Raw genomic sequence first — 26312 nt, 5'->3', positions numbered from 1 at the left:
AATTATTATGCTTTTATTCCCAGATCACCCGTGTTTTGTGTTCTTTTGCATTTCAGGAACATTTATAGGACCATCATCGTTGTTTAAGCAATTATAGATTAATACGTGCGGAAACGGACGAGAATTCATCAAGATCGGACAAGAGCCCGCAATGCATACATTGAGCACGGCCTGGACTCTGGCCGTGCTCAACCATTGGCTTTGATTCTTGAAATTGGCACTTTGGGCACGGTTTCCGTAGCCACCATGGCCTTTAGCACGGCCCGTGGTGGCCAACACGGGGAGCAACACGGCCCGTGGTGGCCAACACGGGGAGCAACACGGCCCGTGGTGGCCAACACGGGGAGGAACACGGCCGTGGTGAAACCCTACTTGGTGAAACCCTAAAAGCACTCGATTCATATCCAATCTTTGATTCCACCCCCTCATCATCCCTAGAGACTTTAGGACCAGTACAATACGGTGACAACTTGAGGGTTCTCAAAATCCAGCATCATCAGCATCTTCTTCTCTTTTCTTTAAATTTTTTATGAGTTTAGAAATATAATTAGGATTGATTTTTAATTGTTCTATGTGCTTCTTATTTACGGATCTAGGATTTTTTTAATGGTTCAATATGTTTCTTCAATGTTTATTCATGCTGTATTTTGAATCTGATAACATAATTTGTGCTGGGTTTTGAATCTGATAACATATTTTTTTATTGAATTTTGAATCTGATGAATTAAATAATTAGGTCAACATGTTAGATTTATTTTACCATTACAATATTTCATATGATTATGTGATTAGATCTCATTTTTAGGGTTGCATGATTAGTTCTAAAATTTTCCATGTGAAGTTTCTATCTCCTGTTAGTTATTTCTTTTTTTATTATTGTAATACCCGGAATTTTTATATATTTAATAATAAATTTTTATTTAAGTTAATTTTAGCTTTATTTTTATTCGGTTTAATTGGAATGATTTAAATACAAATTTTGAATTTTAATGTTAGACAAATAAATGAGTTATTTTCCATATCCAATTAGTTTGAAATTTTAAGAATTAATTAAGTAAATTATTTGAAGGGTAGATTATATTTTTGGTTATTCTAATTTTTCCCCAATGTATATGTATATGTATAAATAAAATTATATATATTGGAAAATTTTGGAAGAAATTGTAAAGGATGTTTTTATAAAAGAATTTTAGAAAAATTGCTATTTTAATTAATTAGTGGTATTAAATTTTAAGTTGAAAATTTATTATTTAAATTAATTTTGTGTTAGGACAAAATTGGAAATTTATTTTGGAATAAGGATTAAAAGGATAATTTTATTTTTATGGGGGTTAAATTGAAATTCTGCAGGATGAAATTGTAAGTAATTAAGAAAGTCGAGGGATCAAACTGTAATAAGAAAAAGTTCAGGGGCAAGATGTCGATATTGAAAGGAATGGGATCGGGGAGAGAGAAGATCGGGAGAGAGAGAGAGAGGGTGATGGCCGAAGAAGAAGAAGAGGAAGGCGGCGACGTGGGTCGTCGGTGGCGGCTTTGGCGCGCGAGCGCTCGGCCGACGGAGGGCGCGGCCGGCGAAGCAGCGGGGAGCGGCAGAAGAGCGCGAAGAGGCAGCGGCTTCCAAGCGTGTTTCCGGCGGCGTTGGTAGCCGAGTCAGGTGGCAATCGACTCCTCTCGGCGAAGGCTCTATTTCGGCGGCAACGGCGACGCCTATGGTGACTGGAATTGCGAGATCCAGTAAAGTAAAGTTTGGGGGGGCAGCCGGCGTTTTTGGGTTTTTCCGGCGGGCTCCGGTGAGCTATGGACGATCGGAGGACGTAACCCGACTCTCCTCAGCTCAAGCTTCGAAATGGCACCGATTTCGTGGCGATCGGGCTCCGTTTGTGAATCGACGGCCGAGATCATCTGAAAATCTCTCCGGATGATCGGGAGTCAGATCGGAAAATCAAAACCGGGGATCGTCACCAGCGCGTCGTTGTGAGTCCGATGGTGTGTTCGGATCGTCGATCGGTCTCCGGCGGCTGGAGGCGAGTCGACCGAGCGATCGAGCGTCTCGGTAATTTTCTCTGGCCCGTTGATCTTGGAAATCCTTTGATTTAAAATTGTGCTTGTTGTTTTGTGTTGAGTATTTAATATTTGTGAGTCAAAAATAATTGTCTGTCAGTTTGCCTGCCTCGTGTTTTGTGCTTTGTGGCGAAGTCGGGAAAAATGTGAAGTCTAGGGACCCGACTCCTGTTGTTTTGAATTGTTGGATATTTGTAGTATTTTTCTGGCAGGTCCTGGACCCGTTTTTACGGGGGATAATGTTCGTGTTGTAGGGAAGGTTCTGCCGAATTTTCGGTAGAATTCTCCCGAGTCGAGATTCTTAGACAGTCAGTTCTAGGAGTCTAGACCTAGGATTAATGATCGATTGTTTCAGCATAATTGATAAATTATTTTTCCGTAATTAGATGATCTGTCTGTTCGGCTAGCTCCAACCGAGGCATCAGAGCAGAGCTAGAAGGTCGCCCAAAACCTGTGAGTTAAAGTCACTTAATCGTTGCACTATTGCTAAGTCTGAATTTAATATGCTATTTTGGAAGTTTATGCTTAATATGGTTATCAGTATCGCAACGTAAATAATTTCACTGGATTATTAATTATTGAAGATAATATAAGTATTATTATAGTAATGTTATGATAATACCAAATAATATCAGTTTTCCACATGAGTTGCATGATGCCTTACTCTAAATTATTAGTCGTTATTTTGATATGGATGAATGACTTCTTTAGACAATAATATTTATTAAAAGTGGAGATTTCGATTTGGAAAATGTGGCTTGTAGAACATGCCGCCTAATGGGTTACATCAGGACCGCGTGCGCATCGGTAATGATCATGGAAGGGTAATAAGATTTTTATGTGTTCGCCCTGGTCGAGCATGGCTCTCTAGGCTGATTTGAGTGAGATACTGGAGTTAAGGACCCTGGTCGAGCTTTGCTCTCTGGGCTGCCAGTCCTATTGGAATGATATGCCGGAGTAAAGGTCCCTGGTCGAGCATTGCTCTCTGGGCGCCGACATACTTGGATACTTAAGTGACCAGACTGGAGGTAAGGTCCCTGGTCGAGCATTGCTCTCTAGGCGCCAGTCTTATTGGATTAAGAGAGCCAAAAGGCTACTAGAATTTGGGGTTAGGGTTCTACTGAGCCACTCGTCCCGTAAAGGTAAAAAATATATTTTTATTTATTCATTTATTTATTTATTATGGTATATGATTATAATATGGGTTGTATTTACGTTCATGGTTGATATATTGATTCGAATGATTAATATTTTCTGTGAAGAAAGCCATAGTCTCTAGATTATTTGATTTTAACTCACTCTCGAGACTGACAGTCTCCATTTACTGTTTTTCAGATTCGTGACTGTTAGTCCTCTCGCGACTCTTACTCAGTAACCCAACTCCTTCATCATCGGGTGATGTATTTGATTTGGTATGTAAATTGGTAAATCTTAGATTCTCCGCAGTAGTAATAGTAGATGTATCAGTTGTAAATTTTCTGAGTTTCGGGTCTCGCCTAATTTTCCCGCGCATCAAGTATTTATGTAGAATGTAACTATTAAGATAATTTATGGCTTTAATAATATTAATTTGAGATGAGATTTGATTGAGTTAGTGAGTTTCAGGCTTACTACGGGATTCGGTGGCCTTAAGCCTACCCATTCCCTAGTGCCGGTCACGGGTCCACACAGGTGGGGTCGTGACAATTATTGTTTTATATGTTCTGGCTTTGTTTAATTTATTTTTCTTTTTAATGTTATTATTTCGTCTTTTATTTATTAATCATGTTTGATGTTCTTTGTCATGTAAATTAGCTTCTAGGCAAGGGAGGATCGAAAACTATCCGAAATAGACTTGAGGAAGAGCCTAGAGATGAACGGCTCAATGACCTCATTAATTGGCTGTTCCCAACCTTTGCCCTAATTTCAGAATTTTTTGATCTTTTGGCAATTTTCTATACTTTATAACTTAGATTAAGTGTTTTCTCTGAGGTTATTAGTTGTAGGAAGGATTGTGGTAGCTAGATTCAATTTTCTACCTTTATTTTGCTTTATTTTAGATGTATGCCAAATATTTGATTATCTGACTACTTAATAAAAAATTGAACATATAAACATAGGTCTTAAAACTAGATCCTGGCATAAGAATTGTAGTCCATTAGGTTAGTAAGACAAGAAATTAGGTTTAAGTTAAAATTCATATAAACTTAGTAGGCATTTGCCATGTTTCTAATTAATTAATGGACCCATCTAGAATAAGATCATCCAATTGGGTCTTGGCATGAGAAAAGGTAGTATATTTAGATTAAGAATTTTGGTAACCAAAAGCATAACTTATAATTGGGCTAGACTAGGTAAGCTTCTATACATAATTGAATTGTTAATTAGGTTAATAATTAAATAAAGATTGGGCTTAATAAAAAATGAGCTGAGTAACCTTATATATTGCAGTAGTTATTTGTAAAATATAATTGTTGTATTTATAGGGAATAGACCGTTAAATAATAAAACTAAAAATGACGATATATAAATAAGGGAGTTGGCTTCCGGATCTATCTCGATATGGTGAAACTTCCTAATAGAATTGAGAAATGACACTCAATTAATAAAAGTATCCTGAAAAATTATATGGGTGACGACTCCCATCTCTGCAATAGTCTTTGTGACTAGTTACCGTATTCCCTATTAGATTGAAAATCCTTGCAGTACTGTAGTCGCTATAGCTACTAGGTGCGCGCTCAAAACCACCGTCCGCAGACACTAAAATTAAACTATATTAAAAATAAAAATTACTTATATTATTGTCATTTGAATGGTTGATAAAAAACTCCATTTTTAACATACAAGATTATCACGATCTTCTTAATTGATAGTGGAATTGTTAATTTGGTGTGTAGATTATTTCGCTAGATCAAGATATAATTGTTTAATTTAATTTTTGCTTCTAATATAATTTAACTATAATATATAATAAAAATAATGATATAATGATTTTTCTTAACTAGAAATGCTTCTTTTATATTAATAACTAAAATTAAATTATAAATTATATAGTAGTTAGTTTTAACTATCATCCTTCATGTTGGTTTAAAGGACTAAATTGGTAATTTAAAAATTACAATTTGACTTTTGAATTTACTATTAAGTACCAAACTCTTCGAAAATTAATTTCATTATCAAACTAGAGTAAAATTATATTTTTAGCACAAGTTAGTTTTATTGTCTAATTAAAATAATAAATTGATATCCTTTCTCTTGTTTATATCTTTTATTTTTTAGCATAATTTAATCCTAAAATATTTAAACATATTAATTAGATACTAAAACTAGCTTGTGCTAAAAATAAGAGTTTATTCTAATTTAATAATAAAATTAATCTTGGACTTGTATTTGATACTTATAATAAGTTCAAAGATGAAATTGTAATTTTAAATTACCAGTTTAGTTGTTCGACTAACACAAAATGGTTGAAGTTAGTTTTATTAAAACTTTTTAAACATTGAAGTATTTAAACTTTAAATATAAATTTAGGCAAAAACTTAGGGATGTTAAAATATTTAATCTATTAAAGGTATATTAAACATTTTATTCCCGTTTAACGTTTTAATTTAAGAACATAATAATTTAACAAAATTAAAAGATGAAAATATTAAAATATTTATTAAAAATATAAGAATATACTAGTATACTCAGAAATATTAAAAAAATTAACACTTTTATTATTTGCCTCTCTTCTGTTCTATAGCTTTCCACTTTTTTTTTTTTTAATTTAAGTATAAACCATGCAACTTTCTCATTATTCTATTAGTTGTTTTATGGCCAAAATAGCTTAATAATTCTTAACATGTACGCTTTCATTAATCATTAGATAATATTTCATGGCTTTTAGCAATAAATTTATTGCTAAAGTCAATGTTTAATTATTTAAGTAAACAAGTGATGTAATAAATTAAAATAGTTTTATCTTTTTATTTTTGATTTCTGATTATTTTATAATAATTTATTATTTTATTAAAAGAATTTTTTTTTTATTTAAAGCGACCTAAAACTAGTATGTTTACTAAATGCATCCATAATATGTTCTAAACAACTGAAAAGTATTTAAGAAAATCCATATACGTCAATACCATCATAAAAAAATATATTATTTAATCTCCTATACTAAAGTATTTTCAATTCATAAATCTAAATTAAATTCTTTTATTTTAAAAAATATTTACATATATAATATTTGAAAGTGACATTTAAATTAAATTTATTTTATTTTATTTTTGGTATATTTAGATATTAATTATGAATTTTAACTAAATTATTCAAAAAGCTACAACCTGCTATTTCAATTTTCATATATGTTCGGATGTAAATTTCATGGATATTAAAAATTATTCTCTAATTAGAATGTGATTTTGTCGAGTTCCATCAATATAGTATAAAGATCAAACTCAGTTCAAACTAAAAACTCAATAAATGTTATGATACTCTTTTGAAACATTCCGTTCCAAACGATGTAAACTTGAAGAAGGTTAAAGGGAAAATTATTGTCCTTTTGAAACTTCTTAAAAATTTATTAGATTTCGATTTATATGAAAAAAGATGTCCCATTTATTTTCTTGTTTATTTTAAAATTTTTGTAGTTGAATAATTTTATTGATATTTGGTTGATGTTTAGTTGATTTTAAGATATGTACACTTGATATTTAGTTATGTTTGATTGATTTTTTTTAGGTTTATGAAGAATTGTCTTCGATTTTTTCTTCTTTAAACTATTATTTACTTATTGAAAAAGATCCAAATATTATAAATTAGTATAATCTTTGTAAAAAGTTATGCTTTCCGTTATATTTTGTAACTTGTTGTATAGACTTTTTTTATTATTTATTAATACATTTTGATTATTTTAATTATTTTTAGCTGATTTCTATTTTGTTATTTATTTTAGTTTTTTTTTTTATGTATTTGAATCATATCGTTGATGTTTGGTTGATTTTAAGATGAGTATGGTTGATGTTTGATTGATTTTTAAATCTATGAAGAATTATTTTTAATTTCTTTTTTTGAAATGTTAAAGAAGATAAAAAATATTAGAAATTAATATTTGTTAAAAACTATATTTCAATGTTTAAATTTATCTTGTTTTGTGCTTGGTTATGATTGATTTTAATTTAATTTGTTGATGCAGAAAACAATTAAAGAAGAAAAAGAAATAGTGAAATCATTCATTGATCTCAATACTTTGAGGAGTTGGCTTGCCATGAAATTAACAAACAAAATAGCCAAGACAAGTACTTACAAGAGAGGCAACAAAAGCAAGTAAACAGGTTAAAGAAATGGTTTATTTTATCATTTATTAATTCTTTTTATTTATTTTTATTTATTTTATGTTCATTTTAAATTATTTTATGTAATTCAATAACTTCATTGATATTTGATTTATGTTTAGTTGATATTTAGTTGATTTTTAAATATATAGAGAATAGATATAACTTATTGCTAAGTCTCAATTTTATAATAATAATTTCCATCCTCTTCAACAAAAAACAGATTCTCATCCTTAAATTGAAGGAAAAAAAGAGAAAATTCTATTTCTATAAATGAATCACTTGCATAGCATGAAAAAGATGGCCTTCTCTTTACCACATCTTGTAAACAGAAGTAATAAATCAACAATTATATAAATAATTTTCTTAGAAAATGTAAAACTTCTAGAATAATAACATAGAGCCAAATCACTTATGTGCAGAGCCAATCGGTTCTACACAATGCCGATTGGCTATTTTTCGATATTCGACGCCATTTTACTCATATTTTTGACTTAAAAACACTGAAATTGATGAATTTTTTTTTCTAGAAGTGATTTGTGATAATTATTGAAATTTTTAAAAATATTTTGGTAATAATTATTTAAATTTTTAAAAATTTATTTTATTTTTTTAGATATTAATTTAATAAGAGGGAAAGATAAATGATGATTTTTTATTTTAAATAATTTACACTTATCTGTTTTCATAGAGTTTTCTAAACCTAGTGCTATAAATAGAACATTATGCCCTAGGTCTAAGGTAGCTACATTCATCAATTATTAGCAATATTCTTTAAGCAGTGAGATTGGCGACCTAGATGTTTGAGAGACGTTCAAAAAAGCAGTGAGAATTTTAGGAGACAGAAAGAAAAATCACTAAGTAAGAACTAATATTAGGAAACTTCTTTTTGAGAATGACAAAAGAATTCACAAGCCTAAGCAGAACTGTATTCTCAACCAATCTTCGATTTAACTGCTTCATCGTTTTTAGAGACTCGCAAAATAACAATCAATGGTGACAACCTAAGGATTCCTCACATCCATCATCATCAACATTACTTTTCCTCTTAATTAGTTCCTTTGCCCTGTGATTCTAGAAACATGATTAGGATGTTCTTTTTATTGTCTTTATGTGTTTTACATGATTAGATTAGGGTTTATCATGGATTGATATGTTTTTTATGTGTTGGGTTTTGAATATGATAATATGAACATGTAGGATTTTGAATATGATAACATATAACTTTTTTTATTGAATTTTAAATCTGATTAGTTAAATAATTAGGGAAACATGACTGAATTGCATTTCTATGCAAGAAGATTAGATCTTTAGGTTATATAACTAAAATTTAAAATCTGCTTTGAATATCTTATTTGATTACGGTCTGTTATAATTTTTAGGGTTTGCATTATTTTAGATTTTCTGATTAAATTTTATGTTTTCTATGCTTCTTATTTTATTTTATATGTTTTTATTGATTTTTTGTCTCTTGTGCATGTATAATGAGCTCCTAGGCATGAGAAATTAAAGGAAAATTGCAGAATTGACTAATTGAAGCCCTAGAGCCGATCGACTCAGTGCAGAGCTGATTCGGTCTATGTTGAGTCGATCAGCTATACACCTTTTTGCCATGATTTTTGGGTTTTAATGTATGTTGGCGATATTTATGATTGTGACTTAGTTTTAGGTCTTTTTTTCTTTTATTTTTAGTTATAGGAAGAATTGTAATAGTTAGATTTGGTTTTCTGCACTTTATTTTTGCTTTATTATGGATGTATGCGAAATAGTTTTAATGTGATTGCCTAATTAAAATTGGACATATAGACTCTAGGTTAAAAATTGATCCTAACATGAAATGATAGTCCATTAGGTTAATAAGATAGTAAATTAGGCTAAATTTAAAATCAATATAGACCTAGTAGGCTTTGCTATATTTTAATTGAATTAATTATCCCATATTAGATTTAAGACCACTTAATTGGGCCTCAAGATAAAAAGTAGTCCATTAGGTTTAAAAGTTGAAATAAAAATATAACTTGTAATTGGGCTTAGACTAGATGGGCTTTTGTACATAAGTAATTAGTTAAATAGGCTAACAAATCAAAAGCAGGCTGGACTTAATAAAATTGGGCTAGACTTAGATGGACCTCACATGCTATAGTATATGCTTGTAAATAGTAATTATCGTATTTATAGAGAATAACTCGTTAAACAATAAAATTAAAGACTAAGATACACAAATAAGGAAATTGGCTTCCGGATCCATCTCTTGATGTGGAGAAACTTCCTTATGGAATCTAGTACGCTACTCAATTAATAAAAGTGTCCTAGAGAATTACTTGGGTGGCAAATCCATCTCTACGCTAGTTTCTGTGAGTAGTTAGTGTATTTTCGATGAGGTTGAAAAGCCAAGCAGTGTCGTAGTCGCTAGAGACACTCAAGTGCGCCCCGAAATCATTGCCCACATGTATTTAATGGTAAATGATGAATTTTAGGGTTTTTAGAGAATGTTTGAGATGAATGCACGTGTCCCTAGGAGGGAATATACCTCGTAGTTTTGAATTTCTATAATGATTGCCTTTTGGAACCATAACTCACGTCGGGTAATCGCCTAGCCCATGTGGGCTTAGCTAAAGGCTTAGCCCATGTGGCCTTGCTAAGCCCTTGTGGCATATGGGCTTGGCTTAGCCCATGTAGGCTAAGCGAAGCCCATGTGGCATAAGGTGGCTTTCCAAGGGTATTTAGGGTTTTGTCTTTCTCGATTTAAGGTCTTCAAGGTTTTAAGCCCCTGTTTGGGGTTTCCATTTTAGGGTTTCAAGGTTTTTGGTCACAATTTCAAGGCTTTTGAGTTGCATCAATCCATTCCAGAACTTCTCGTTGTCCTTCGGTGTCTTTCGAAGCCTTTTTCCTTCACCATCTCAAATCTCACTCTACCGGATTTATCCTGGTCTCGTTATCAAGCTTAAATAATAGAGGAGCAAAAGTTATGAATTAACAATTGGCGAAAAGGGTAGTCCCAAGAAAATAAAAGATGAAACTTGCACTAGTCGATCTCCTTTGCTGTCTAGACACGCGCCTGCCTTTAATGCTTTATCAAGTCGTAATATCATATGTTATTCTTGTCCTTCACATTCAAGTTAAAACCCAGCAAAGCTGGGATGTTCTCTGCCTGAATCACAGTAAGGTAGAGGCAAGCCTCGAAAGGCACGCGTCACCTCCGGAGGCGCAACCTAGTTAGTACTGCAAAGGTCCATAGAAATGATAGTGATGTGTCACAAAATCCCCTGGAAACACAATGCAGAAGTTGAAGGTATGTTTCATGTCCATCCACCGCTTGAGCAAAGTAGTGAACGCATATCTGTCGGTCCTGGGACAATGACGAGGTAGGGCGAGCACTAAGCATGTAAAGAGGATTCTAGAGGCAAATATGAGAAGAAGCAACAAGCCTTTCATCAATAAGAAACCTTCCAAATTTTGCAAGGCTATCACCTTGCGTTCAGGTAAGAAATTGACTGGTTCTTCGCCTTTAGCTGATAAGGATAATACAATCGTGTAGGTCGAGCCAGCTAAGGAAGGACCAGACCTTGAGGTGGTAGAGAATGAGAGAATGAAAGAATACAGGCAAAAAAGCCCTGTGCGGGAGCATCAGCCCCCGGTTCCATATCCTGCAAGGTTGAGGCAGGATAAGGTGGACAAGCAATACAATAAGTTTCTTGACTTATTTAAGCAGCTGAAAATTAACTTACCTTTTGTTGAGGCAATTTCACAGATGCCGAAGTACGCCAAGTTTTTAAAGGAGATTTTGAGCAACAAGAGGAAGTTGGAGGATCTTGGTCAGGTGGTGCTTAATGAGGAATGTTCAGCTATTCTCCAAAACAAACTGCCACTCAAGCGACGAGATCCAGGGAGTTTTACTATCCCTTGTATGATTGGTGATTTATCAATTTGTGGTGCATTGGCTGATTTAGGAGCTAGCATTAACTTAATGCCCACTAGTTTATTTGCCAAATTAGGGTTGCATGAACCTAAGCCTACTAGGATGAGTGTTCAGCTAGCGAGATAGAATCAAGTAAAATTCCTAGAGGTATTGTTGAAGATGTACTTGTAAAGGTAGATAAATTTATCTTTCCTATGGATTTTGTGGTAATAGATATGGAGGGTGAGAGCACTGTGCCTCTTATCCTGGGTAGGCCTTTCCTAGCTACATCGAGGGCTGTTATCGATGTAAGCGATGGAAAGCTTAAGCTTATAGTTGATGATGAGACCATTACCTTTGACCTAGCCACTTCCATGAGACAGTCATTGGACTATGATAATATTGTATATTCTATTGATGCGATTGATGATGTGGTTGAGTCCCATTTGCAAGAAATTTTATGTTCTGACCCTTTGCAAGTAGCAATAGCTGAGGATGAGGAGGAGTTGTCCAACGAGCAAGTGTTGGAGCAACTCGCTGTTTTATTGGCTTCCCGAGCCGAGCTTGTCAACTGATCCCTATCTTTTCTTGACAGTCTGGGGTGCGAAGTAAAGACTTCATTCGAGGACCCACCGCCTTAGAACTCAAGGAGTTACCGAGCCACTTGGTTTATGCCTTCCGGATGAGGAGAACCGCTTACCAAAGAATCATAGCGGTACCGATCTAACTCCTGAAGAAAAGCCATGCTGTTGGAAGTTCTAAGGAAGTACAAGAAGGCCTTTACTTTCAATATAGCCGATATCCCGGGCATAAATCCAAGTTTCGCTCTCATAAGATTTCATTAGAGGACAGTTTGAGCTTGTTCAGCCTCAAAGACGACTCAATCCGAACATGAAAGAAGTGGTAAAGAAGGAGGTAATTAAACTTCTTGATGCAGTTTAATATATCCCATTTCCGGCGCTCTGTGGGTTAGTCCTATGCAGTTGTACCCAATAAGGGAGGCATCACGTTGGTAAGGAATGAGAAGGATGAGCTGATCCCGACTCGGACGCAGAATAAAGCCCGAGTTTGCATTGATTACCGTAGGCTTAATGATGCAACTCGGAAGGACCATTTCCCTCTTCCTTTTATTGATCGGGATGATTGAACGTTTAGCAGTCATATGTTTTATTGTTTTCTTGATGGCTTTTCAGTTACCGCCGATTCCTATTGCACCTAAGGACCAAGAGAAGACTACCTTCACCCCGCCCTTATGGGACGCTTGCTTATAGACGGATGCCATTCGGACTGTGCAATGTACCGGCTACATTTCAGTGTGCATGATGGCTATTTTGAGGACATGATTGAGGAGTCTATGGAGGTATTTATGGATGACTTCTCTGTTTTTGGTAATTCTTTCTCTCTTTGTTTGGCAAACCTTGAGCGCATGTTAGCTAGGTGTATTGAGGCTAACTTGGTACTAAACTACGAAAAATGCCATTTCATGGTGAGAGAGGGGATTGTTTTGGGGCATAAGATCTCTCGGCTGGGATGGAGGTGGATAAAGCTAAGGTAGAAGTAATATCTAAGCTACCTCTTCCTAGTTCTGTTAAGGCTGTTAGGAGTTTTCTAGGCCATGCAGGGTTTTATAGGAGATTTATTAGAGATTTTTCTAAGATTGCTAGGCCTCTCACTCAATTGTTAGTTAAAGATATAACTTTTATTTTTGATGATGCATGCTTGGTAGCTTATGAGTTACTTAAGAAACTTCTAACTACAGCCCCAATCGTGGTTTCTCCTGATTAGGGGCTGCCTTTTGAACTGATGTGCGATGCTAGTGATTACGCAGTTGGAGCTGTGCTTGGACAGAGGATTGGAAAGAAGTTCCAACCCATTTACTACGCTAGCAAGACTTTGACAGGAGCCCAGGAACACTACACCACCACAGAGAAGGAGTTATTGGCTGTTGTTTATGCTTTTGACAAGTTTAGATCATACCTCGTCCTCTCCAAAACCATTGTCTTCACGGACCACTCGGCGTTGAGGTACTTATTCCTGAAAAATGATGCGAAACCGAGATTGATTCGGTGGATTCTTTTGTTACAGGAATTTGATGTCGAGATCAAGGATAAGAAGGGCGCGGAGAATCTGGCAGCGGACCATTTGTCGAGATTGGAAAATCCTCACTTGGATGCACTTGATGAGACGGCCATAGACGATCGATTTCCAGAAGAACATTTATATGTCACTCGGTATACACCGATACTCCCTGGTTTTCGGATTATGCTAACTATTTGGTTGCTAGGGTTCTACCAAAGGGTATGACTTATCGGCCAAAAGAAGAAATTCTTCACGATTTGAAATACTATATTTGGGAAGATCCCTTTTGTTTAAAGTATGCGATCGTGATTCACTGCTATGTATATGGCGAAGAGACTCTCCAAATATTGAAGCATTGCCATGAGGGACCCACTGGAGGTCATCACGCAGCAAACCATATAGCGAGGAAGGTGCTAGAGGCAGGATTCTATTGGCCTATGCTCTTCCAAGATGCACGAAAATTTGTTCAGGTTTGTGACCCTTGCCAGCACGCAGGTAATATCTCTTCTCGTGATGAGATGCCCCAAACTAGTGTGCAAGTCGTTGAGATTTTTGATGTTTGGGGCATCGACTTCATGGGACACTTTCCCTCTTCATATGGTAATAAGTACATTCTGGTTGCTGTTGAATATTTCTCTAAGTGGCCTGAAGCTCAGGCTGTAGCCACTGATGATACCAGGGTTGTCTGCAGATTCCTTAAGCGATCGTTTGCTAGGTTTGGCATACCTAGGGCGCTTATTAGTGATAGAGGAATACATTTCTGCAACGCCCAATTAGAGAAAGTACTTAAGCGATACGGAGTTACTCATCGATTCTCTACTCCCTATCACCCCTAGACTAGTGGGCAGGTTGAGGTAACTAATAGGGGTATTAAACGTATTTTAGAGAGAACCGTTAGTACTAGTAGAAAGGACTAGACCCTTAAGTTAGATGATGCATTATGGGCGTTTAGGACTGCTTTTAGGACATCTATAGGTTTTATGCCCTATCGCCTTGTTTATGGAAAGTCATGTCATTTGCCTGTTGAGTTAGAGCATAGGGCACTTTGGGCCCTTAGAACTTGTAACTTTGACATTGATTCTGCAGGTAAGGAGCGACAATGGCAGCAGAGTGAGCTAGATGAGTGGCGCCAGCAGGCGTACGAAAACTCCTCAACTTACAAAGCAAGGACTAAGAAATGGCATGATCAAAGGATTCGTGAGCCTAAGGAGTTTCAGGTTGGGGATCGAGTGTTGCTTTACAACTCTCGCCTTCATCTGTTTCCCGGAAGCTGCTGCACTGTTGGTCGGACCATTTCGGATCAGACAAGTCTTTCCATATGGAGTGGTAGAGTTGCATCATCCAGAGAAGGGAGACTTCAAAGTGAACGGCCATCGGCTAAAGCGATACTATTGTAACTTGTTGATTAGTGAGCAACGAGTTGACCTGGCTTTGTATGCACAGGAAGGGTGATCCGAATGAGTCAAGCTTAAGACTCTGCTAAATAAATAAATAAATAAATAAGCACTTCTATACATTCGACTTGGATTATACTTTCATGTTTTTAATTAGTTGTGATTGTTTCATTATTTTCCTTTGACTTTATTATAGTTTTTTAACAGTAATTAGGGTTTTTAATTTTTCGGACTTATGTAATCGGAGAGGACAGACTCTTCCGTTTGACCATATCTACTTGTTCTATGATCTAATTACGTGCGTATATGTGTTAAATACAAGTATGGAGCAAGGCGACTCGAGATGGCAAAGGAAAGCCCAAACACCCCGTTTCATCACATTGGCCATCACGGCCACAACACCGTGCCGCCGAGGAGCACATCCAGAGTCAAGCCCGTGTTGAAGGATAGAGAATAAATGGTCACGGCTTCCGAAGGCATCACGGGATACAAACCCATGCCGTCGACGGCCGTGCTAACGCCCCGTGCCAAGGTGCATCACAAGAAGGCTAAAGGCTCAGCATGGGCTGAGTCCTAGCCGTGCTGGTCAGCACAGCCTTACCCTCACCCGTGCCGACCACGTGCTTATAAGAAGGGGAGGCCTCCGAAAATTTTGCTTCCCTTTTATTTTTCTTAGCTCAAAGGTGTTGTTCTTATACCCTTATCTCACCCTTCTCACTTTCCTCAGCGAACTCAGGTAAGTCTCTTCATTTGTTGCTTTATTTTTTTTTTTATTTAATTATGATTTGACTTCTATTTTATACAAATACTTTTGTTAGGACATGCTAGGATATCTTGGTGGCTTTATATTGTAACCATATGACCTTGGTTAGGTTAATTTACATTAGTTGTTGTGTTTGTGGTGTAGTGGTTTATGAAAATGATAAGTGTGGGGTTTTGGTGGAAATAAAATGTGCCTACAGCATGCAAAGCATGAACAATGTTTAGACTTAAATTGCAATTGCTGGTTCACGATAAATTAGATTGGTATGTATCGGCTTATTAGTTTATACAAGTTTTTGGTTAGTCGAATTATAATCATTATGCTGTTAATTCGGTAGATTATTTCTTTCATTAACTTGAATTCTTACAAAAAAAAAACTAATAATTCGTTGCATTAGGTGATATGACGGACCGCGATAAATCTCGTAGAAAGCAATCAAACGCCGCTACCAAAGAAGCAATCGCATGGTGAAGGAACGTCTTCCTCCACAAAGACTGCAGAACCAACACCAAAGACTTCCACCTCCACCACAACAAAGAAATAGTCCGACCTCGGAAAGCACTGCTGTGAACCCATCCACACCGTCATCCATTGTGGACATTCCCTAATGCGCATAAATGAAAGTAGATTCCAAGTCATGAGATGGAAGCAAGTGATGGCGGGCCGTTGCATAGACTTCACATCCCTAGAGAGTGGGATTGGCTCAAGATGTGCACACACTGCCCGAGACTCGCCAGATGCGAGATTTTTTGACATCATTGAGCCAACCTACCGTGAGCTTACGATCGAGTTCCTCAAAGACCTTCTTCCCGCAGCAATGATCACAACCGGCATCACCGATGCAATTTATTTCGTGCCTTGGGGAAGGGAGTTCTCGATGTCGGTCCCACAATTTGGCATGCATTTGGGATTATGGACTGAACAAGAAATCTCGGGGGAGGAGTATCAGGGATGTCTCTACATCCACCCAATTTCATATGACACCATGTGGGACTCATTGGTAATGAGGCCGGAAACATACTATCCAAGCAGGTCTAAGGCATCTAGCCTACCGGACCATCTCCGCTACATTCATACCCTTCTAGCTTACACCATTACAGGCCGAGGGGACAGTTTTGGGCAGTATACGATCGATGTCTTTATTCTCTGGGCTATACAACATCAGAAGAAGCTAGACTTGGGATATTTATTGGCTCGCCAAGTCCGTTCATTTATAGTAGACGCCTAGAAGAAGATGCATTATTGTTTCGGTCCGTATGTGACTAGGTTAGCTAAGAGACTGGATGTATTAGACGACTGTCTCTCGGAGCTTTCAAATATTGGTGACATGACACCACTAGGGATCGGACAGGATGATCAACATGCGATGATCACGGCCACTAGACATCCACATGGTATTGAATATAGGCTCGTGAGCACAATAGTCAAGGAGGCTAGAGAGGCGGGCTAGAGGAGCCCAACATCCGTCACGAGATTCCGAATGTTAGGATTCCTAACCTAGCTAGAGTGTTTATGCCCTCATCCCGGAGCCTCATCCTCTCATTCGAGGGACATCGAGCGCTCGATTGCTATGGCCGACCGCTCAGATCGAGTCTGCGATCTACAGCAGTGATAATCGAGTTTGTGCGGTTTCAAGAAGAAACGAAGGCAGAGTTTGGTAGTTTGAACAGTGTGCTTCAACAGCTCATGAGTGGTTTAGAAAGGCAGGCCACCCAGACAGACTTCATAGTAGTGCAGATTCAAAAGATGGCAGAGACTGGAGCATAAAATCAGCGGCTCATTGATGATATGGAGTTCGATTTGGCAACATGCTTCACAGACCCTGATCCACCACCGCCCTTCCTCAAAGAAATTTCCCCAACTTCCAGCAGATCCAACCAGTGAGGATACACCATCAGCAGACTCCTAGCGAAACAAAGTTTTGTGATATTTTCCTTTTTCCTTTTTCTTTATTTTTTTATTTTTTTTAATTATTATCTCCTTTTACTTTCTTGCTTGTAGCATGCTTAATTTTATGTTATTTCCTTGCATTTGTCTGTTTATGTTAAGTAGAACATTATGCCTTTTAAGTTGAAAAAAAAAGCATGACCTTTCAGAACCATAATATGTGAATCATATGCTTGCTCAGTCTTAATCTCTCTAACACTGTGGACAGTGTTATACTAAAATGTGGGGTAGGTATCTACCGATGTTATGCCTATCTTGAGTTTTGTTTTAATTAAGTAGTTGATGACTTTTTCTCCTTTGAATGGATTCCCTTATAGCTTTTATCGAACCTTGTTGGGAAGAAGGCAATGAATGAATCTCTTAATTACAATCCAGCCAGGTAAAACTGGTATTTTTCCTTAAATTCTTCCATTTTACTTTATCTTAGATATAGAACACTGTTAATATTGTTGCTTATTATTGTGATTGACTGTTTAAACTTTGGTTTGAGAATTCATGCAATTTTAACCCACTCAAATGGTGAGATTTTGAGCTAATTGGTGCATCACTATTATGCTCCCTTTTCTTTCATTAGTGAGCATTGTACAGAATCTCTGTTTCTAGAACTTGCTTTACGATATCTTTTGAGATTACATGAAACGTCAATAATCGTGAGATGATTTGGGCACTTAGGATTTACACAATTTGGCCAAAAAGCCTAACCCTGTTTTTCCCTTAGTGAACCAATTTTGAGCCTTAGCCTTTCCTTTCGTGATAATAATAATAGTGACACTCATTTTATCACTTCTATTCATTTGACCATTCTTTCTACCATTGTTGCTGGAAATTATGTAAGTTTATGCTGCATTTTATTTTGGATCAATCTGCAATTATATATTTCACTAAGTTGCTAGATTTTTCATAGATGCTCCCTTCAATTAAAAAAAAAAAAAAAATTGATATTCAGTCTTATTGTATGTGTCAATAACCAACAACCCCTACATAAGCTGTTGTAATATATATACATAGTATATATATATTCAATAAAAAAAAAACAAAAAGAGTATTAATTTAGTTCATTTTGAGCATCATCTTATTTTTAGAGCAATTTAGTGTTCATTTTGGTACAACACTTGATCCTTCGTTACTTTCTTGCATTACTTGCTTAACTTCCAGCAACTTGTAGCCTACTTTCCATATTTATACGTACCCTATCTTAACCCCATTACAACCTGGCTCAAGACCCTTTGATCATGATTATTGATTATTTCCTAGTAGTGGAGATTGGATCTATAAGCAAGCCTATGGTAAGCACTTTTCCGTATTTTTATGCTGAGAGCTTGGCGATCTTCCTTCACCTATATACACTTGTGTGTTTTGAGTGACATCTTGTGAGGCATGGTTCTAAATTTCTCAATTTAGATGGTTTATCATTTTAACTTTAGCAACTTTATTAAGTTTGTTCTCTCTCTTAAGGATTTAGTGATTTGGGGATTTTGGGAAAAATCATTATGGAGTTTTGAAATTTGTTTTGAGCTAACCTCCTGCAATGCATTTGATTGAGTTATTTGGTATCTGTTTGAGGAGTGAGTTGTTGATTGCTTGAGGACAAGCAAAAGTTTAAGTGTGGGGTAATTTGATAAGCATCATACTACACATGTTTTCATGCCCGATTGTTTACATTTTTATGCATGATTATCCCGCTTTATGCTAGAATCACTGTCTTTTGTTTCCTTTCTCGCTTGCAGTCATTTTTGAAGGACACCATCAATAATCGAGGGAAATACGTGTGATTACGGACCAAAATCCATCAAATTGGGTGAGAACTAGCACCGGCTGAATTACCAAGAGGCTATCCCCAATTGTGCCATTTCGGCCGACTTGGTAGCCACCACGGCCTCCAAACACGGCTTGTGGTGGCTCAAAGACCGCCACGGCTTGGAAGGAGTGACCCTCGGATCTCGGTCTGAATCATCATAGCCTGGACTCCGGCCATGCTGAATCAACTATATAGGCAATTTTGAGTTCTTTTGGAGGGGAGACGATTTTTGGACTCAATTCCAAGACACACACTTAATCAATTGTTTTCCTATACCTCAATTGTAGACCTTGAGAGATCAAAAATTCATCAATTGAAGGAGGGATTTCACTTGTTCCAACATCGAATTGAAGATCAAGACAAACTTTGGGAGCATTCAAGAGGCAACTAGGGTTTGAGATTTCGAATTTGCAATTTTAGGGTTTCTCATTCAGCTTGGAAGAGAAGGGTGTACATGCCTTTAATTTTTTTTTCCTTATTTTGTTCCCTAATTGCTTTAACCATGAACATGAGTAGCTAGATCTTTTGAATCCATTAGGGTTCACCTTTGTTGATGGATTATGCTTAATTGTTAGTTTTTATAATTGTCATTCTTGTAATCTTCTTGCTATTCAGTAATAAAAGTTTGATTCAGTTAATTTGAGACGTTGGATTAATTATTTATTAGGTTGTTTCTTGACATTGAGAAATGCTTGTTACAACTGGACATTGAATAGTAAGGACTGGTAGTTAAACTTAGAGATAAGGTTGATTTACTCGCCGGATTAAGAACTAATAACTCTTAATAGTTTTAAATCATACTTAATGCTAATCTGTAGTAATCCGATAGGAAGAGATTCCATTAGGTTAGTGCAGGTTTAGGAATCCGGTAATCTCGAGAGAGGAACCGGGATTCAATTCAGGATTTAGGCACGAGTAAGCAAGATCGGCAATCCATACAATCCATTTTTAGAATTCCATCACTTACGCTCCCTTTTGGGTTTGTTTCTCTCTTTGTAATTGTCTTTTGATTGTCCGTTGTTCTTCATTTACTTATTTGCACTCATAACCATTAGCTGGTACGTTAGAACTTTCACACCCTATTTCAGACTAGATAACATAGCAAACAGTAGTAACTCTAGGTTCACCCGATCTCCAGGGATACGACCTTGATACTCACTAGTGCTAGGCTGCATCGGTAGGTTCACTGCCTTAGGTGTAGGTTGCATAAAGAGCCCATCAGGTATCCATAACATTTTACACTGAGGACAGTGTGTTCTTCAAGTGTAGGGTGGTTGTGGGTAAACCTTATAATCCTACTTTCTCATATGGTTTTTAGATATATCTGAAATTGCTATCACTAGGTTTTGTGTATTGTTAGGATGTTAGGACACTGTGTCTTTATGCACTTGAGTATGCTATTTTTGAGCAGATTGATGACTTGATTTATAGAATTGTAGTTACTTTTCGTTGTTGTTCATTGTCCTTGGAAAACAATTGATGGTGTTTTACACATCAACCCTGCCGGGTTAAACCGGTGTTATTTAATTATTTTTTAAATTTTTAAATTTTAACTTAGAACGTTGCTAATGTCATATGCATGTGTTTCTTAAGTAATGATTCAATTAATGATGTTGCGAACCAATTGCACCTAATACCACACCTCAAAGTGAGATTTTGAGCCTGTTGAGTATTCATTATACTTATGCTCTTTATATTTCTTGTTTGAGTGTGCATTGTACTCGACTTTGCTTCTAGAACTTGCTTTGTAATGCCTGTTGAAGTTACATGAATATTGTGAATACCATGAGATGATTTGGGCGATTTAGAATTCACCACATTTAGCCAAAAGCCTACCCTTTATGTGTCCATTAGTTAGCCAGTTTTGAGCCTTAACCTTTTCTTCATAATCTACACCTATACACTTCAATTATACCATTCTTTACATTTATCTTTCCTTTACCCTTATGCTGGAATTTCTTTTTGTGATTTGCTCACCCTTATATGGGATTAAAATGCCAGTTGCTATGTTGGTAAATTCACTAAGTCTTTCTAAGATTTTAGATGCCTCCTTCGATCTAAACTGTATTTTTATTCTTTATGTATGCAGCAGTTCTTATAAGCTGCTAGTTTATTATTCAAAAAATGATGAAAAAAAAGAGAAGAAAATAAAAAAATTCTTTAATTATTTATCTCTTTATCGGATTTAGAGCATTTACGAGTGTTATTCTACGAAGTAGGGATTTTAGTGAAAAATTCCTTTTGTATATTACGCATTTAATCCTTTGAGCATATATTATTGTTATTGCATGAATTCCAACATTTTCACACTTCTTTCATAAATCTCTGTACCTTTACCTCAGCCCCATTACAACCTTGGTAAAGACCTTTTGATTTTGGTATTTACTTATTCACAGTAGTGAAGATATGATTTATGAGCAAGCTTATGGTAAGCGGGTCTTGTGCATTTGCTTTAAGGGATTTGTTATTCACCTAATATACACTTTGAGCGACTTAAGTGGTCCCTGTGAGGCATTGGTTTGTGATGTTTGTGTTGAGTTATCATTTAAGTTATTCATGCATTAATATTACTTCCATTCTCTGTTAATGATTTGCAATTTGATTTATGATTGAGTATCCTTTGAGATGTGTTGAATACTATCTGTTGTGGACTGGGGGCATAAACTGTAAGGAATTGCTGACTGCAGTTTTGTGAGGAGAGTTGTTAATTGCTTGAGGACAAGCAATAGCTTAAGTGTGGGGTGATTTGATATGCATAGTTTTACACATATTTGCTTGCATATTATTGCGTATTTTCTTAGCAATTATTGTGCTTTTATTCCAAGATCACCCGTGTTTTGTGTTCTTTTGCATTTCAGGAGAATTTATAGGACCATCATCAGTATTTGAGCAATTATAGATCAATACATGCGAAAACGGATGGGAATTCATCAAGATCGGACAAGAGCTTGCAGTGCATACATTGAGCACGGCCTAGGTCAAGGCCGTGCTGATCACCACGGCTTGGACTCTGGCCGTGACCAACCCATGAGCTTTAGGTCTTCAAAACATGGCACTTTGGGCACGTTTTCCGTAGCCACCACGGCCTCCAGCACGACCCGTGGTGGCTCAGCACCGGCGGAGGCACGACCATGAGGAAACCCGAATTGGTGAGATCCGAATGTTGACGGTCGGACTCCGTCTGACCGGTAAGAAGGCCTTGAACACTACCGGTCTTGAAACAAATATATAAGGAAAACTAATTTTTTAGGGTTAGCTAAGCAAGAGTGAGAGAGAGCCCTGGCGGCTGGTTCAGTTTTTGCATAGTGCTGAGTTCGGAAGAGAGTTGTAGAGAGGAAGAATTCCGGAATCACAAGGTTCCAAATGCCAAAACAGTAGTGGAGCAATTCAAGAGGCAATTGAGGAGATTAATCATAGTGCAGATCCAGATTTGGAGCTGTTCATCCAATTCGAGAGAAAAGGGTGTACATGTTTCATTTTCATTATTCTTCCATTGTAATTGATTTCCTAGTTGTTTTCAACATGAACATGTTTAGCTAGATTGATTAAATCCATTGGGATTTCTTTACCGTGTTGGCTTAATATTATATTGTTGGATTTTTTGAGTTAGTTTTGTATTCTTCTTGCTTTCAATATTAATAAGATAATGCATTATTCATGAGACGTTGTGAATTGTGGTGTTTAGATTGCTTTATGTGATTGAGAAGTCCATTCGGCAATTGGAATTTTGAATAGCAAGAACTGGTTAATAATCACTTAGAGATAAGGATAATTAACTAGCCGGATTAAGAATTAACAAAGCTTAATAGAGGCGGATTAAAGCTTAATGCTAATTTAAGAATCAATCGTTAGGAATAGATTCCAACTTTAGGTTATTAGGTTTAGGAATTCGGTTATCGAGAGAGAGAAACCGAATTCAGTTAAGAATTTGTCCACGGGTAGCATAATTGGACTCATCAATCCTTTATCTTTTGTTTGATTGCTAACTAGTTTAGGTTCCTTTTGGGTTTGCTTTCTTGTCTTGGTTATTTCATTTATCCTTTTATTCCTGCATCTCCCTTAGAACTTAGCTTGTAGCTATTAGTTAATTTAGAAATTATTCATCATTCATTTTAGGTTAATATAACAAAGAATAAAGAAGTAACTTTGTGCTTTCACTTTCCCGAGGAATACGATCTTGATACTCGCCATGAGTGCTAGACTACATCGATAGGTTCACTGCCTTAGATTGTAGCTAACACAAATAGTTATTGAAGATCATGCATAGTTTTCAGGTTGGGAACGTATCACAAGTTCCTAAGGCTAACCCAAAAGGAACCAAACATTTCAGGCAAAAGTTATTATAATTTAGATAGAAGCAAAACAAATGTGAAACCCCTTAAATTATCATGCTAAGATCGATTGATATTCATAAATAAATATAAAGAGAATCTAATAGGCCCTAGCATGCTAGCTATTAATTAAAGATTTGCAGATTCATTAGATAGTAAAAAAAGAAACTTTCCTAAAAGATGCTTTAATAGAATGACAGTTTCCATATAATCATATTCATGGCAAATATTTTCCTAGCATGCAAATCTAAACAACTAGCCTAACTTTATCAGGTTTAGATCTTAGGCATATAGATCTGATCAAAACATACTCAGACGATTCGAATTATGACAGAATATTAAATCTAAATCTAAGCATGTTATGAAATTAATGCTAATCATATGAAAAGTAAAGCATTATAATCATAAAAGAAAAGTGATGAGATAGATAAAAGAATACTCATGTTGTCACCGTATTATGCATATCCTTGAGTCTCAGAAGTAGAGGAGGAGGTCGATCCAAAAACTAGATAGGAATCTAGAGTGTTTAGGGTATTTGTGTTTATCTTTCAAAATCTCAATATATATGCTAAAAGCTTATTGATCATTCTCTACCAAGATTTGCCCATCCTCCTAGCCTAGCGTTTCCTTTTCTATTTATAGAGAAGGTGGGGGAACCCTAGAGGCCAGGATAAACATTCCTTTAATTATTAATAATTTTCAAGAATTAAAGATAATTAAAGGGCTTTATCAAAATCTTTCTTAACAATAAGTACAGGCCTTTAAAATAAATTGGGATATTTATTAATAATATCCATTTAATTATAAAAATAATAAAAGATGATAATTATTGATAAAATCTCTTTAGAAAATTAATTTTGATAATTATGAGTGTTAAAAATAAGAAAAATATTGAAAATAAGCACAAAAACTAAATTTTGAGCCAATCGACACTATGGAGAGCCGACCGGCTTTGTGTAGAGCCGCTCGGCTATAAGTATAGCCGATTGGCTTTGAAGGTTGGCACACTCGAGAAAATTTGTGTTTTAGCCCCTAAACTTGGCCATTTGACTAATTTTGACCCAAAAATGACTTTTCCAGTTTATTGGGTCCAATTTAGATGTTTCTAATTTTAAAAAATAAGATTTTGGCATGATTACTCGTAACCCTAATTGAGACCTTGACTTTCCTCAGCTTTGTGAGACTCGAGAGAAACAACGCTTTTTATCATGTGATTTTTTATAATTTCCTCGATATCTAGATTCAGAAATCAGATGTTCATGGTTAAATAAATTGAGACAAATCATAAACATCAAGGATACAACAAAAGGATATGTGAACTGTGAAAGCTTTGCTTCGTAGGCCTATAAAATCTCAAAGACCTCCCACCAAGTATTCTTTGTGCGAAGAATTCCTTCGGCTTTACGGTCTTTTCCTCTACAACTGATCTAGTGTAGATTTTCAATTTACCTTTAATTTATAGACTTTGCCCATTTCTTCGAAGTTCTATAGGTTGGGCACTTCCGCTGCTATTTGTCTGAAGTTTTCTAGTTACTTTCCACTTCTAAAAACATTGGTTGTGATTTCTGCTCTAGGTTGTGTTTTAGCAAATTTCTCTATTTTCTTGGATAATTTCTGCTTCTGGATGAAGAACAATGATTTTCCCGCTATAGGGACCAAACTAGTAATTTTTTGGCGAGGGCCAAAATGTAAATTGACAATGGGAAACCAAAGTGGTAATTCGCCACTTTTAAGACATATATCTTCTCTTCTTCTTTCTTTCTTTTCATTCTATCCTCTTTTCTAACTTCTTTCTCACTTTCTTTCTCTGATTTCTCTATCGTTTTTTAGCTAAATTTGCTCAAATTTTTATTAAAATGTCTGTTTCCTCCGTACTGAGACTTTTGTTGTCAATTTCACGCTATAATGACTTGGATTTGGTGAAAAGAGAAAAAATTCCTTTTTTAGCCAGTTGAGGCATATATACATGAAACATAAAAAATTTGCATCAAATTAAGATTGAAATCAGTTGTTCTAAATGAGACAAGATCAGTATGCAAATCCATCGATTGTATGCATACAATCTATTGGCTTTATATACAGCCGATCGACTATGCACAGGTCAAATCACTATTATACACATCGAGAAGCTTAAAAATTGACAGATTTTAACTTGAGCACATGATTTTTGAATGTCATGTGTGTATCTATGTATCAAATATGATTTTTTGTGAATTTTCATGCGGATGTCGATCTGGTTCATCGGTAGCTTTTACTCGGCTCATGAGTGGTTCGACGAGCTTACGAGCACTGTTCATCAGGTTTTGTCAGTACGTAGCTACTCCTTCCTCGGTGTCGGAAGGATAGATCACACTTCTATTTATGTCACGACCCGAACTGTGGGCCCGTAATTGGCATTAGAAAATGGGTAAGCTTAACTCCATCAAAACCCGTAGTAAGCCTAATTAATCGATAATTCAAATATACATACATATATACATATATATATATATATATATATATATATTTATTTATATATATGTAGAGTGATAGTGAGAAACCACCTTCCTTTTGTATTCAACTAGTCTTGTAAGTTATATTTCTTTGTTTAAAGCTTTCATTTCAAAGTTTGTAAATTTACTTATCAATAAGAGTTTGTGATTTTCATTCTACATTGGTTATTCTCTCCTTGGTCTTTAACAAGTGTATGCTCTGTGCTTGCCTCGTCTGAGGATCCTACACACCAGAAACTTGTTATTTAATGC

This window comes from Ricinus communis, chromosome 2, assembly GCF_019578655.1.
Source record: "Ricinus communis isolate WT05 ecotype wild-type chromosome 2, ASM1957865v1, whole genome shotgun sequence".
NCBI lineage: Eukaryota > Viridiplantae > Streptophyta > Magnoliopsida > Malpighiales > Euphorbiaceae > Ricinus > Ricinus communis.
This window is presented reverse-complemented; position numbering follows the sequence as displayed.